At 44.0% G+C, this 14,488-nt stretch overlaps 1 long non-coding RNA gene and 1 pseudogene across 1 annotated transcript; one reads left to right on the top strand and one right to left on the bottom strand.

Moving 5' to 3' along the window:
* LOC117505759 overlaps positions 1 to 14,257 on the top strand; it is a 63,168-nt pseudogene extending 48,911 nt beyond the window's left edge.
* On the bottom strand, positions 455 to 10,727 carry LOC117505768. The gene is made up of 3 exons (XR_004559253.1): positions 10,713 to 10,727; positions 4,398 to 4,401; positions 455 to 539 (listed from the first exon to the last, which is right to left on the bottom strand). It is a non-coding gene; the product is annotated as an uncharacterized LOC117505768 (long non-coding RNA).
* Positions 14,258 to 14,488: the final 231 nt, after the last annotated feature.

Consider the following 14,488-nt stretch of genomic DNA (forward strand, 5'->3'; position numbering starts at 1 on the left):
CTGGAGGTCCAAAGTCTTGACGTTTGCAAGTGAAGGTTTGAAATGTTCTGTGTGCGTCTCTGCAGGAAGTCCGTTCACTGTGCAAGTGACGGGGAGGGTCGTATTCGGGAGAGCATCACGCTGGCGGACAGCGGGCGGCATCTGTTGCCAAGTGGGCAGCGTGTGTGACCTCAGCCTGAAGATACCAGGTAGGACCGCCTCCTCCCGACCCACTGGTGGATGTGGCTTAATGACACCAGCTGTTCAGTGATTGGAAGACTAAAGGACCTGTTGTCATCGTAACATTTCACAGAACTTCTCCAGCTCTCGTTTCCTTTTTGGGTGGTGGATGTTTTGTTTTTTATTCCACTCTTTTCCTGCTCTTCTGACAATACTTCTTGTCTGCATCCTTTTCCTCCTGATCCGCCTCCTTCCTTCTGTCCCTCTCTTCTCCCTGCGTCTCCTCCTGCAGTGAGCTGGTTCCTCCTCGAATTGTCTCGACGGCTTCTCTCACGCCTCTCCTATTGCTCCCTCTGGTGGTCTGGAGGTCACCCCTCTGCCTTGAGCAGCTCTGGTCCTGGAGAAGCTGCAGAGTCCACCTCACCTGGTTGGTGCTGGTGGGGGGGTTGATGCAGAGCATCAGAGGCTGTTGGGTTGTTTGAAGAGCGCCCCCTTAGGGAATTTGGCAGGTGTTACACATCTCTAAATGTAGTGACTTTAAACAAATCCAAATCAACTTTTTTTTTTTTACTGCTGAAACTACAACTTAGTAGCTTTTATTGCCACCCCACCCCCCGACTGGCCACTCACAACAATTTGCCTTAAAAAAAAAAACAAACAAAAAACTGTCAAGATAAAGTACTATTTACTGAAATTCTGGACCGCCTCACTTGAAATAAATTGGATTCCATTTCTGCAAGTGAACACTAAATATGAAGGAAAATGTTGCTTTTTTCCATAATTACACAAGTGACCTTAGGGTGGCGGTTGTTTTTCTAGTGCAGATGGTTCCCAGTTCAAAGCTACATCAGGAAGGGCATCCAGTGTAAATTTTGTGCCAAATCAACATTCAGATTTGAGGAAACTAAGGAGCAGCTGAAGGTGTTTGTTTATACATGGAAGCAGCTTAAAGGGGGAAATTTCTGCAGGTTTGGTAAAAAGACCTGAACACACCGCATCTCCCAGAGTCCCAATAATCTGGACATCTGAACTTTCAATCAATCAATCAACTTTTTTCTTGTATAGCGCCAAATCACAACAAACAGTTGCCCCAAGGCGCTCCACATTGCAAGGCAAGGCCATACAATAATTATGAAACACAGTCTACGTCTGAAGCAACATAACCAAGGGATGGTCCAGGGTCACCCGATCCAGCCCTAACTATAAGCCTTAGCGAAAAGGAAAGTTTTAAGCCTAATCTTAAAAGTAGAGAGGGCATCTGTCTCCCTGATCTGAATTGGGAGCTAGTTCCACAGGAGAGGAGCCTGAAAGCTGAAGGCTCTGCCTCCCATTCTACTCTTACAAACCCTAGGAACTACAAGTAAGCCCGCAGTCTGAGAGCGAAGCGCTCTAATGGGGTGATATGGTACTATGAGGTCCCTAAGATAAGATGGGACCTGATTATTCAAAACCTTATAAGTAAGAAGAAGAATTTTAAATTCTATTCTAGCATTAACAGGAAGCCAATGAAGGGAGGCCAACACGGGTGAGATATGCTCTCTCCTGCTAGTCCCCGTCAGTACTCTAGCTGCAGCATTCTGAACCAACTGAAGGCTTTTTAGGGAACTTTTAGGACAACCTGATAATAATGAATTACAATAGTCCAGCCTAGAGGAAACAAATGCATGAATTAGTTTTTCAGCATCACTCTGAGACAAGACCTTTCTGATTTTAGAGATATTGCGTAAATGCAAAAAGGCAGTCCTACATATTTGTTTAATATGCGCTTTGAATGACATATCCTGATCAAAATAACTCCAAGATTTCTCACAGTATTACTAGAGATCAGGGAAATGCCATCCAGAGTAACGATCTGGTTAGACACCATGCTTCTAAGATTTGTGGGGCCAAGTACAATAACTTCAGTTTTATCTGAGTTTAAAAGCAGGAAATTAGAGGTCATCCATGTCTTTATGTCTGTAAGACAATCCTGCAGTTTAGCTAATTGGTGCGTATCCTCTGGCTTCATGGATAGATAAAGCTGGGTATCATCTGCGTAACAATGAAAATTTAAGCAATACCGTCTAATAATACTGCCCAAGGGAAGCATGTATAAAGTGAATAAAATTGGTCCTAGCACAGAACCTTGTGGAACTCCATAATTAACTTTAGTCTGTGAAGATTCCCCATTTACATGAACAAACTGTAATCTATTAGACAAATATGATTCAAACCACCGCAGCGCAATGCCTTTAATACCTATGACATGCTCTAATCTCTGTAATAAAATTTTATGGTCAACAGTATCAAAAGCAGCACTGAGGTCCAACAGATCAAGCACAGAGAAGTCCACTGTCCGAAGCCATAAGAAGATCATTTGTAACCTTCACTAATGCTGTTTCTGTACTATGATGAATTCTAAAACCTGACTGAAACTCTTCAAATAGACCATTCCTCTGCAGGTGATCAGTTAGCTGTTTTACAACTACCCTCTCAAGAATCTTTGAGAGAAAAGGAAGGTTGGAGATTGGCCTATAATTAGCTAAGATAGCTGGGTCAAGTGATGGCTTTTTAAGTAATGGTTTAATTACTGCCACCTTAAGGCCTGTGGATACATAACCAACTAACAAAGATAGATTGATCATATTTAAGCTTGAAGCATTAAATCCTGGTAGGACTTCCTTGAGCAGCCTGGCAGGAATGGGGTCTAATAAGCATGTTGATGGTTTGGATGAAGTAACTAATGAAAATAACTCAGACAGAACAATCGGAGAGAGAGTCTAACCAAATACCGGCATCACTGAAAGCAGCCAAAGATAACAATACATCTTTGGGATGGTTATGAGTAATTTTTTCTCTAATAGTCAAAATTTTGTTGGCAAAGAAAGTCATGAAGTCATTACTAGTTAAAGTTAATGGAATACTGAGCTCAATAGAGCTCTGACTCTTTGTCAGCCTGGCTACAGTGCTGAAAAGAAACCTGGGGTTGTTCTTATTTCTTCAATTAGTGATGAGTAGAAAGATGTCCTAGCTTCACGAAGGGCTTTCTTATAGAGCAACAAACTCTTTTTCCAGGCTAAGTGAAGATCTTCTAAATTAGTGAGACGCCATTTCCTCTCCAACTTACGGGTTATCTGCTTTAAGCTACGAGTTTGAGAGTTATACCACGGAGTCAGACACTTCTGATTTAAAGCTCTCTTTTTCAGAGGAGCTACAGCATCCAAAGTTGTCTTCAATGAGGATGTAAAACTATTGACAAGATACTCTAACTCCCTTACAGAGTTTAGGTAGCTACTCTGCTCTGTGTTGGTATATGACATTAGAGAACATAAAGAAGGAATCATATCCTTAAACCTAGTTACAGCGCTTTCTGAAAGACTTCTAGTGTAATGAAACTTATTCCCCACTGCAGGGTAGTCCATCAGGGTAAATGTAAATGTTATTAAAAAATGATCAGACAAAAGGGGAGTTTTTCAGGGAATACTGTTAAGTCTTCTATTTCCATACCATAAGTCAGAACAAGATCCAAGACATGATCAAGTGGTGGGTGGACTCATTTACTTTTTGAGCAAAGCCGATAGAGTCTAATAATAGATTAATGCAGTGTTGAGGCTGTCATTCTCAGAATCTGTGTGGATGTTAAAATCGCCCCACTATAATTATCTTATCTGAGCTAAGCACTAAGTCAGACAAAGGTCTGAAAATTCAGAGAAACTCACAGTAACGACCAAGGTGGACGATAGCTAATAACAAATAAAACTGGTTTTTGGGGACTTCCAATTTGGTATGGACAAGACTAAGAGACAAGCTTTCAAATGAATTAATGCTCTGTCTAGGTTTTTGATTAATTAATAAGCTGGAATGGAAGATTGCTGCTAATTGCCTCCGCCCCCGGCCCGTGCTACGAGCATTCTGACAGTTAGTGTGACTCGGGGGGTGTTGACTCATTTTAAACTAACATATTCATCCTGCTGTAACCAAGTTTCTGTTAGGCAGAATAAATCAATACGTTGATCAATTATTATATCATTTACCAACAGGGACTTAGAAGAAAGAGACCTAATGTTTAATAGACCACATTTAACTGTTTTAGTCTGTGGTGCAATTGAAGGTGCTATATTATTTTTCTTTTTGAATTTTTATGCTTAATAGATTTTTGCTAGTTATTGGTGGTCTGGGAGCAGGCACCGTCTCTACGGGGATGGGGTAATAGGGGGATGGCAGGGGGAGAGAAGCTGCAGAGAGGTGTATAAGACCACAGCTCTGCCTCCTGGTCCCAACGCTAGACAGTCAGTTTGGAGGATCCCAAAAAATTGGCCAGATTTCTAGAAATGAGAGCTGCTCCCTCTAAAGTGGGATGGATGCCGTCTCTCCTAACAAGACCAGGTTTTCCCCAGAAGCTTTGCCAATTATCAATGAAGCCCACCTCATTTTTTGGACACCACTCAGACAGCCAGCAATTCAAGGAGAACATGCGGTCTAAACATGTCACTCCCGGTTCGACTTGGGGAGGGGGCCAGAGGAAAACAACAGATGTCCGACATTGTTTTGCAAAGTTACACACCGATTCAATGTTAATTTAGGACCTCGATTGGCGTAACCGGGTGGTCATTACTGCCGACGTGAATTACAATCTTACCAAATTTACGCTTAGCCTTAGCCAGCAATTTCAAATGTCCTTCGATGTCGCCTGCTCTGGCCCCGGAAGACAATTGACTAGGGTTGCGGTGTCCGCTAACTTTCACATTTCTCAAAACAGCAGTCGCCAATAACCAGAGTTTGATCCTCGGCGAGTGTATCGTCGAGTGGGGGAAAAAACGGTTAGAGATGTGAACGGGTTGACGGTGTACACGGGGCTTCTGTTTAGGGCTACGCTTTCTCCTCACAGTCACCCAGTCAGCCTGCTTTCCCGAGCTGCACGGGGTCTGCCAGGGGGGAACTAACGGCGGCTAAGCTACCTTGGTCCGCACCGACTACAGGGGCCTGCTAGCTGTTAGACTTTTCACCGGTGCGGAGCCGAGCCTCCAATTCGCCCAGCCTGGCCTCCAAAGTTACGAATAAGCTGCACTTATTACAAGTACCGTTACTGCTAAAGAGGCCGAGGAATAATAAACCATTTCACACCCAGAGCAGAAAAGTACGGGAGAGACAGGAGACGCCGCCATGCTAAAACGGCTAAGAGCTAGAGCTACGCTAAGCTAGCGGATTCCCAAACAGGGAATCCGAAACTAGACAGGCTGTGGAGCAGCAACAGGTAACGCACGACAACAGTGCTAAAATAATAAAATAAAAAAATCACTGGACAGGCTGTGGAGCAGCACAGGTAACGCACGAAACCGTGCTAAATAAAATAAAATTCACTAGGACAGGCTGTGGAGCAGCACAGGCAACGCACGACAACAGTGCTAAAAAATAAATTAAAATTCCACTAGACAGGCTGTGGAGCAGCACAGGCCAACGCACGACAACAGTGCTAAAAAATAAAATAAAAAAAATCCACTAGACAGGCTGTGGAGCAGCACAGGCAACGCACGACAACAGTGCTAAAAAATAAAATAAAAAAAATCCACTATGACAGGCTGTGGAGCAGCACAGGCAACGCACGACAACAGTGCTAAAAATAAAATAAAAAAATCCACTAGACAGGCTGTGGAGCAGCACAGGCAAACGCACGACAACAGTGCTAAAAATAAAATAAAAAAATCCATAGACAGGCTGCGGAGCAGCACAGGCACGCACGACAACAGCGCTAAAACAAAATAAAAATCCAATTGGACAGGCTGTGGAGCAGCACAGGTAACGCACGACAACAGTGCTAAAAAATAAAATAAAAATCCACTGGACAGGCTGTGGAGCAGCACAGGCAACGCACGACAACAGTGCTAAAAAATAAAATAAAAATCCACTAGACAGGCTGTGGAGCAGCACAGGCAACGCACGACAACAGCGCTAAAACAAAATAAAAATCCACTAGACAGGCTGCGGAGCAGCACAGGCAACGCACGACAACAGCGCTAAAACAAAATAAAAATCCACTAGACAGGCTGCGGAGCAGCACAGGTAACGCACGACAACAGCGCTAAAACAAAATAAAAATCCACTAGACAGGCTGTGGAGCAGCACAGGTAACGCACGACAACAGCGCTAAAACAAATAAAAATCCACTAGACAGGCTGTGGAGCAGCACAGGTAACGCACGACAACAGCGCTAAACACAAATAAAAATCCACTAGACAGGCTGCGGAGCAGCACAGGCAATGCACGACAACAGCGCTAAAACAAAATAAAAATCCACTAGACAGGCTGTGGAGCAGCACAGGTAACGCACGACAACAGCGCTAAAACAAAATAAAAATCCACTAGACAGGCTGTGGAGCAGCACAGGTAACGCACGACAACAGCGCTAAAACAAAATAAAAATCCACTAGACAGGCTGCGGAGCAGCACAGGTAACGCACCGACAACAGCGCTTAAAACAAAATAAAAATCCACTAGACAGGCTGTGGAGCAGCACAGGTAACGCACGACAACAGCGCTAAAACAAAATAAAAATCCACTAGCCAGGCTGCGGAGCAGCACAGGCAACGCACGACAACAGCGCTAAAACAAAATAAAAATCCACTAGACAGGCTGCGGAGCAGCACAGGTAACGCACGACAACAGCGCTAAAACAAAATAAAATCCACTAGACAGGCTGCGGAGCAGCAGCACAGTAACGCACGACAACAGCGCTCTAACACAAAATAAAAATCCACTAGACAGGCTGCGGAGCAGCACAGGTAACGCACGACAACAGCGGCTAAAACAAAATAAAAATCCACTAGACAGGCTGTGGAGCAGCACAGGTAAGCACGACAACAGCGCTAAAACAAAATAAAAATCCACTAGACAGGCTGCGGGCAAGCACAGGTAATGCACGACAACAGCGCTAAAACAAAATAAAATCACTAGACAGGCTGCGGAGCAGCACAGGTAACGCACGACAACAGCGCTAAACAAAATAAAAATCCACTAGACAGGCTGTGGAGCAGCACAGGTAACGCACGACAACAGTGCTAAAAAAAATAAAAATCCACTAGACAGGCTGCGGAGCAGCACAGGCAATGCACGACAACAGCGCTAAAACAAAATAAAAATCCACTAGACAGGCTGCGGAGCAGCACAGGCAATGCACGACAACAGCGCTAAAACAAAATAAAAATCCACTAGACAGGCTGCGGAGCAGCACAGGTAACGCACGACAACAGCGCTAAAACAAAATAAAAATCCACTAGACAGGCTGCGGAGCAGCACAGGTAACGCACGACAACAGTGAAAAAAAATAAAATCAAAATCCACTGGAGTGGATTTTGTGGAGCTTCATGAATTTATTAAACTTTATTCAATTTGGCATCTTTTTCATGAAGTCTAACTTTGTTCCGCAGCCATCAACATGCATGACGTTGTTGCTGAGGTCACGTCACCCTCTGGAGCCAGACAGCCTGCCGAGCTGGTTGGAGCAGGAAACATTACTGCGTGCGCTTTGTGCCGAGGAGGTGGGCGTGCACAGCGTCAGTGTGGCCTACAAGGGTGCGAACGTGCCGGGGCAGCCCCTTCCTGTTCACGGTTGGGTCCATGGGAGAGGGCGGGGCCGCCAAGGTGAGAGCTGGATGCCCGGGACTGCAGGGAGCTCAGGCAGGAGAGCCAGGTACGTGCGTTCGCCTCTTTAAACAGCTGACAGCTGCGGGGTTCCAATTAAAATGAGCTTCAGATCGCAGGAGGTGGTAAAATCACATGTTAGAATTTCAATACATCCACTTGGTAATGAATTCACAATATTTAATACCAGAATTTTGGCATCAAAATGAATCCTATATCTTGAAAATAAACTCCCACCCCCTGAATGTAACAAAGTATGGTTCTATTTTAATTATCTGGCTGTTCCGCTATGTGTAAAATTGTCCATACGCTTCAGAAACTTTATAAACACATTCTTTCACAAAAGTTTATTTCAGTAACACTGTGTGAATAACAGAACTTAGGAGGCCATGTTCTTCTAAACTTTAAAACAAACCATTGTCAAAGGTTTTATCAAATCTTTAGCCCTGAGAGCTTGTTTTTGGTTTGGCCATGACACTTGATTTACTACACTTGCCATGTTGTGACTTGAAATTACATGTGTAATTGCATGATCACTGTTATATCAGTACTTGTGTAGCTTTTGTGACTTCTCTAAAACAAGTACTACCAAGTCAGGAGCATTATATATCATAAACTTGAATGTTGTGTTCAGTGCAGAGTTCATCAAACCTAATCATGAAGTCAAAACAATTACATTCTAATATTTCGAAAGATGTTAAAATTACACTACATTAGTTTTCTTTTTTGCATGGGGTGGGTTTTTTGTCATGGTAGACACCCACTTCCTATATGAAATATCTCCCAAATTACACAATGCACGATCTCTGAAGTGAATGTAAGCATATTTGAAAAATTTTTCTACCATTACCACCTCCTGCTATCAGATGGCAGATTGTTGTGGAGGCGGGAACATTTACAACTCCACCCAAATCTGACTTGATGCTACTATGTGAACATGTCATCAGATTTTCCTCAGAAGGAAAAATGCAATTTCAACTAACTTTTTAAAAGAACACATTTTATTTAAAAACTCAGATTTGAAACAAGACTCTAAAATTGACATCTTGTTACTGTGACAAGGTTCAGTCTCTGAACTGGCAGGAGCTGTTTGTGTTTGACACTGTGTGGCTTCTCTCCAGCTGAGTTCAGTATCTGGACCAGGGAGGGCGGAGCCGGCGGTCTGTCCATCGCGGTGGAGGGACCCAGCAGGGCCGAGATCTCCTTCGATGACCGCAGAGACGGATCCTGTGGGGTCTCCTACATTGCCCGGGAACCTGGTACACACCGCACACAAACCCACTGCAAGAGATTCTGTATTTACTTTTTGAAAAGTGGAAAGAAATAAAACCTGTAGTTACAATGGTGAAATTATACTAGTCTCCCCCTACTGTTGAATAAAGATACTGCAGGTTCATTTCCCAATGCTTCTGATCAGGTTAGCTCAGTGCTAACAGCGACAAGTAAAATCGTTAATTCACAGGCCGAGAGCTCCAGAAATAGAATCTGCCTGTAATCAAATGTTGAGCAGCTTTAACAGATATTCAAGTTATTGATCCTCAGCTCTCAGAATATTCAGAGACCCACCTGTTAGCATTTGATGGCCTTCAGTAGCAAAGCATTGTGGGAAACAAAAACCCAAATGGTACCAAGATCCATGCAGCAGGAGTGGCGCTCTGTAGCTTTGTTAGCTAATTGTTGATGTAAACAGTCCTGAGCTACTTTAGAACAGTTCAGAGTAAAGGCCTACACTTCCTGTTACCAAGAAGGAATTTTATTATAAAACACATCCCAGGAGTAGTAAGGTGGTTTGCCTCAAAGTAACTTTTTATTTTAGTCACTCAACTTCCTGATAAAATGTTTCTTACAAACACCAGAGCATCATCAACATAGCACATCAGTCAACTCTCAAAACTCCAGGATGCTTGAGATTAGTTTTTTAAACCCCTCCTTGAGTCCAGGAGGGTGGAGGTTGCTGGTAATCTAATTTTGCTCCGCCCCCTCCCAGGTGACTACGAGATTTCAGTGAAATTTAACGAGCAGCACATCCCAGACAGCCCCTACCTGGTTCCTGTTATGGCTCCAGTTGAACGACGGCCCGCCGCCCTCGTCGTTGGTGGCCTCCAGGTGAGGCTGCCCACCAGCCTGCCTTGCTAAAGGGCAAGCTGGCTTTGTTTGTTGCAGTAATTGTTTTCCAAGTGACAAAACATTCAAACTGAATTTCAATGAGTTCCACACTTTGCTATTGTGGAAAATTCCAGGATTGGACCTGGACCATATTGGAATTACACAGCTGTGCAAGACTTCAGGAAGCAGTGACGTGAATCCTGAAGTATTAGTAGAATTTTTGAGCATTTTTACAATTAAAATATTTGCAGTTGCTTGGCAGTTGAGACATCTGCTTCAAGTCTTGTCACCAAACAATCTGTACACTTCCAGAAGTGCAGTTAGTGTGTACTGTGGGACTTTAAAAGAACAGCAGCATGTAGCATCTGACTTCATGTGCAGCAGCGCCCTCTGGTGTCCAAAACACCTCAGGTTTGTTTTAGTGGTACAGTTTTGAGTTTTCACACCACGACGCAGTTTGAATGTCAACTGTCAGGAAGTGAAACGGTTTCTGAAGTTCACCTCCAGCTTTAAGTCGTTAGTCGAGCTGAATCATGTGACCACTTATGATTGTTTTACCTTTTAGGAGTCTGTCTCAAGGTCAATCACCCAGCATCCTTTGCAGTGCGTTTGAACGGCGCTCAGGGAAAGATGGAGGCCAAAGTCCACAGTCCATCTGGAAACCCTGGAGGAGTGCGCCATCACGGAGCTGGAGAGAGGTACCGGCGCAATGTCATGGCCTGCTCCTGGAGGTCACCCGCTGTCAGCAGTTTCCTGGCTCTGATTGGCTGAGAAACCTCAGCGTTAGCTAGTGGGTGGAGCAAGAGCTGGGAAACATGCGGGCAGGTGACCTCCAGGAGCAGAGCGCACACACACACCTTTCTAAAATCTTCAGTTGTGGAATCTGAAGACTGGAGGTATTTTAATTTTTCCCTTCATGAAATGAAGATCTGGATCCAGCAGACTTAATTTTAAGGAAATAACTTAGTGAAACTTGGTGATCCAGAAGCATTTGAGTTGTGGTTAGTTCAAGGACTGTCAGACATATGAAAATCTGAAGAGAACTTCTACCGTAAACAGCCAGCAGCTTATTGTAATTTGTGAAGATTTGGGCCGCCACGGTCTGTTGGACGCATCTTGTACGTATCCCGTGACTGACTCAGTGCGACTATATGGATTTTGGGGGCCAGATATTGGGAATACAAAACTGGCAAATTCTGAGGACTTTATCTAAACCATATGATAAAGGTTAAGATGTGTGGGTGTTTAAACATTTAGTTTATAACAAACCATCTGTCATGCTGCTTTCACTCAGATTGGCAGTCACTGTGAATCACTCAGCATTTGCATAAAAATTTAGTTTGGCCTAGCCAGTGGCACAGGAACCACTTTTCACTGTGAAACACCTGCTCTGAAAATGAACAGCAGCTGATCACTTTGCCTCTTGTAGATGTGACCAAAGGGTGGTGGGGTCCCAGCCATGCTTGATAGAACCATATGGTCACAGCACTCTGCTGAAAAAACTAGTGGCAAAATCCTAAAATAGTCCCTACATTTTGTTCTGGAAAATAAGTTTTCATATCTGCAAAAATAACTTAGGAAGAGGCTTGTATCTGCCGACTGTTGACCTCTGCTGGTGACAGGTGAGGTTTTCATGATGTAAGTGGAAAAAGAAACCTTAAAGCTTCTCATTTGAACAAACTCACTTTAACTTTGTGTCAGAGGTCCAACATCAAACAGGAGAACTTGAAAACCTGATCCTTATCCCTCTGGTCCATCCTCCAGATAAGTACGCTGTCCGGTTCATTCCCAGAGAGAATGGCGTTCACATGATTGACGTGAAGTTCAACGGTGTTCACATCCCCGGAAGTCCTTTCAAAGTCAGAGTGGGTGAACCAGGACAGACCGGGGAACCTAGTCTGGTGTCAGCATATGGATCTGGACTGGAGAGGGGCACCACAGGTGAGACTTTGGGCAGCTTGTGCAGCAGGTTTTTGGTTTACAGAGCAGAAACAAACAGGCGGTTCATTTAAAATCTTGCAGGCTCTCAGTCTGACTTTATTATCGACACCACTAAAGCGGTTCCCGGCACCCTGGCTGTGACCATAGAGGGACCATCCAAGGTGAAAATGGACTGCCATGAGGTTCCAGAAGGCTACAAGGTGGAGTACACACCCATGGCACCTGGAAACTACCTCATTGGCATCAAATATGGAGGACCAAACCACATCAGTGGCAGCCCCTTCAAAGCCAAAGTGACAGGTGATCAACTTTATTCAACAGCCACAAAAAGCACCGAAGGCTTCGTGCTTTGGTTCTGGAGCCTTGACCATAGATCTGCTGATAGGAGGCTGTAAAGTGAAACGCGCCAATCATTTTGAAAACTGTACCACATTTGTTTGATCATAAAGATTCCAAAAAGCTGTAACTGACTTTTACATGGTTAAAAATGGTGGTCAAAAATTAATTTTTTCCAATTTAGGTAAAAAGTGATGGAAATGATTTGAGCTAATCAGGTTTTAATGTCAGACTCAATTATAGAATCTAATGAACATCAACCTCCACCCCCCCACTTTGGAGCCTAAGCAGTCAAAACTATTCCATTTATTAATCCTATTCACTCAACCAGTGATTTACCAAAATTGGAGCAACTGAACTTCCCCTGTACAAACTGTCTTTTTGCTTCCTCCCCCATAACTCCAGAACATTCAGTCATAGTCCAAACTATACCTTCTTGGAATCTATGATCAAACAAATGTGGTGTACATTTCAATAGGACCGGAGTAACTGACTGACCCCCTGGATGGCCACCGTACCTCTCAATGTAGGTCACTTGGACTGGATTGTCTGGTCTCCTGATTGGCTCGTGGAGTTCAACACAAGGGTCAAATGTCACTGCATTCAAGAATTTGAATAAACTGTCGGATGAAATGTGTAGTTTTGTATGAGGCTTCAGTGAACTAAGTTGCACTTCAGATGTACATTTTGAAAATTTCTTGAACTAAAGAACACAGACTAATTCCTTGAGAGCGACGCTGATTGGTTGAGTCACATGACCTGACTTGACAACTTCCAGGTGATCAACCTGCAGGTCTCACTTTTTATTTTTTTAAATCAGGCTCCCGGCTGGTCAATGTGACGAACGCCAGCGAGACGTCGACCCTGACGATGGATCCTATCCTGCGAGCGTCCGGTAGCAGGTTGGTTCAGAGTTCGATACCCGGACCGAGCGACTCGGATGCCAGCAAAGTGCAGAGCCAGGGTCCCGGCCTGAGCAAGGCCTTTGTGGGCCAGAGGAGCAGCTTCTCTCTGGACTGCAGCAGAGCAGGTGAGAGAGACTCCGCCCAACACCTGTGTCACAGCAGGCCCTCCCTCTGACACTGGTGAATGTGGTCTGTGTGCAGGTAACAACATGCTGCTAGTGGGCGTGTACGGACCTCAGGTTCCCTGTGAGGAGGTTCTGGTCCGACACCTGGGGAACCTGCAGTACGACGTCAGCTACATGCTGAAGGAGCGTGGGAACTACATCCTGGTGGTCAAATGGGGTAACGAACACGTGCCTGGCTCCCCGTTCCGCGTCACTGTCCCATGATGTGCTGTGGAGTCCCGTCTCCATCCGCTGTGCTGCCTTGTGTCCCTGTGAGACCAGTTGTTGTCAAACTGTCCAAATAAGTCACCTTAAAGTAAAATCAGATTCTACGTGTACGGAACCACATCCAGGCCAAATTAAACCACCGTCATTAAAATTCATGTTTCTAAAAAGTCTTAGACAAAAGCGTTTGAGTTGAAACGGGCCATTCTGAGATTTGGACTTTTATTGATGTATATTTTTTCTTTCCTGCAGGGAGGCGAGGCGGCTGAAAGCTGTCAATCTGTTCAGGGGGCGGAGTCAAAAATGTGATCTGGTTTCTGCTGATTGCTAGTTTCCATCTTTGATGTGCAGACGTGCCAAAGCTGGCTTTATTGAAATGGAATTATTTTAGAAAATTGTACCTACTGTTAACTCATCTTAAGGTATTCCAGACGCTGGAGCACTTTGTGCCAGTAAACAGGAATTTAAGGATGTTTGTATCGTTATCTGTGGATTTGGACTAAATCTGGGCTCTGACTCGGACTACAGATTTCTTGCTGCTCTTTGTTCTGCAGGTCGGACTTGTGATCTGTTTGTGGCTTAGTTCTGATCTGTTTTTTTTTTTTTGAAGCCTGAAGTTCTGGAACGCTTCAATAAGTCAAAGCGGATCCACAAACTGAAGGTCGGACCTGAAGCTTCCTCGCTGGTGCCGGATGTTCTCTTTGATACTTGGGGATTGTGGATTTTTGTGCTTTTCTCTAACTGGTGTTAATGTGAAAATCAGATGTACATTTGTTAAACTGGAATAAAGTTGATTCATTGTGATCCTGCTTCGGTTTTTGTTGTTGCTCATTTTAACGTCAAATTGATTCTCGGAGGAAGGATTTTTTTTTTTTTTTTTTTTTTTTTTTTTTTGTATTCCAGAAGACTGTTCGATTCTGTGTTCTAATTAAAGCAGTTAAAAGATCAGTTTAAAATCTATATTGTACAAAAAAAATCTGGTTTTGACAGCTGTCAATCACATGTGGAGAGCCACAAGTGGTGTTGGAGGTTGGC

The sequence above is a fragment of the Thalassophryne amazonica genome, chromosome 3, assembly GCF_902500255.1.
Source record: "Thalassophryne amazonica chromosome 3, fThaAma1.1, whole genome shotgun sequence".
NCBI lineage: Eukaryota > Metazoa > Chordata > Actinopteri > Batrachoidiformes > Batrachoididae > Thalassophryne > Thalassophryne amazonica.